At 39.9% G+C, this 2059-nt stretch overlaps 1 protein-coding gene across 1 annotated transcript in view; it reads right to left on the bottom strand.

Annotated features, from left to right (window-relative positions):
• LOC101293891 overlaps positions 1 to 2059 on the bottom strand; it is a 10778-nt gene that overhangs the window by 3635 nt on the left and 5084 nt on the right. The gene's annotated exons all lie outside the window — the stretch shown is intronic.

Below are 2059 nucleotides of genomic sequence, written 5' to 3' on the forward strand. Positions count from 1 at the left end.
TTTTTTCTTTTTATTATTATTATCCCTTTTGGTTGTTTTCTATGGGGGAAGGCTCGGGCAGGGATTGGTGCGTGGGAAGGACGCGCGGGGGAGTCACGTGAGGTGGGGAGGCTCTGACGCGTGTTTGTGCTTTTTGGTGAAACTGGAATAGTTCTCCTCGAGGTGAGTTCAGATTGGGAGGGAGATACTTTTTTTGTTCACAGAATCATACATAACGTGACAAACGCAACTGATAATTTTGTGCTCTTCAACTTTTTCACTAAACAGCTTTTTTCCTTTGATTTGTTTCATTGAATTTTCTCATCAAATTTAATCTTATTTCGTGGTTCATTTGTGAAATTTAATCTAGTTTATGTATGATTTAATTTTACTTTTTCGTAAAAGGTGTTTCATTTCAACTCAAATACATCATGAATTAGTACATTGTCTTGTATACAAAAGACATATAAGATCGAGTGATTCATGTAAGGTACCTTCATTACACAAATCCGCTCACTTAAAAAAACCAAGTGTTGGAGTTGAGACAACACATAGCAAATTGACAATAGACACATTAATCGCAAAAGGGAAATAAGAAATAACAAAAACAAAAAAAAACAAAAACAAACTCTATGATCCAAAACAAAGATCATAGCAAAATGTCGTTGAAAGTAAAAGCAGAAACAGAAACAAAAATAACCTCTTTGCCCTTTTGACTAGGGCTAGGAGGTTTTAGACTTGGGGTGACAGTAGGAGCATGCTCCTCCAACTGAACTTTCTTCTTATTTTTCTTATTGCGTGAACCAATAGGACGTCCTCGCTTATTCTTTGCAGCCCCAAATTGCTCTTCATCGTGGACCGGACAATGGCACTCTACTCAGCTGTGAGACCGAGAGACTTAGCAAAAAGGGCTGCAAGAAAGTTTGGTTGTTTGAGCTTCTTTGCATAGGTGAGACTTCCTTGACTTTGGAATGCTTTAGCATCACAAAACTTGAGCTTTTTTAGAGAATTTTCAAGGGAGGGAGGTCGAGCTCTCTTATGACCAGCATCGTTCCTCACCACTACCTCTGATGCAGCACCTTCATTTGAGTTCTCACGTACTGTTTTCCGATACGGGTGAAGGATTAGGGTTAGGCTGCCTTGCATTTGAAAAACAGGAACGATAGCCAAGTCGTTTGCATTAGGGTTCCTAGTTTGTTGTCGGATAACAATAGGACGCCTAGGTTTTGCTGTGCTCTTTTGGTGAAACAAGGAGCCTCCAAACATAAGTGTAGTTGTGGTCGAACCCTGGAATTTGAAGGAACAATGAAAAATTACATTGGTTGCGAAGCTAAGCACTGAAGTAGGGTTAGAGCTATTGCTACCATCCTAGACACCCGCGAAGCTAAGCATCTCCCATTCTCATGAAACACAAGGTCACAAGCAGGGCAAGTAACAACACAATTTTCAAAGAAGAAACTAATTTCCTCATCAACATTCTTGGCCAATTTAGTGGTATGAGAAGCAAAAATAGGGGCTGATAATTTCCTTTCAACATGAACCCTAACCCTCTTCGACCTTAGGTATAGCTTTTCATCATATTCAATATAGTGTCTCGCCATAGACACTATATTTGGGAAATTATCGGGAAGCTCATAACGATGAGGAATGTTTTGGATACGTACCGAGAAATACAGCGAGTCTAGAACAATGTTCTTCAGAAATCTGACCCCGTCATAGGGTTAGATGACGACTAGTACCACCAAGGGCCACCATGTAGGACCTTGTTTATGTCCTTTATGAGATCGAAGCCTATGATAAAGAGGTTGTTGGGGCGGTACCGTATTTGAAACTTCCTGTCAATCACCCACACCCTATTACAAAGCGTTTCATGTCCTATAGGGTTAGTGGTTCAGAGTTTAGAAAATTTCACAACAACCCTCTTTTCAACATTTTTTCCCTTATAGATCCATCTTAAACTTTTTACCCACATAAGTCCACCTTTTGATCCAAACCCATCCGTTTATTTTTTTGCTATACCTAAATTACCCTCCCCTCCCTCTTTTCCCCAAATCAGTTTCTCAATTTCTCTCTCTCTCTC

The sequence above is a fragment of the Fragaria vesca genome, linkage group LG5 (assembly GCF_000184155.1).
Source record: "Fragaria vesca subsp. vesca linkage group LG5, FraVesHawaii_1.0, whole genome shotgun sequence".
In the NCBI taxonomy this organism is placed as follows: Eukaryota; Viridiplantae; Streptophyta; class Magnoliopsida; order Rosales; family Rosaceae; genus Fragaria; species Fragaria vesca.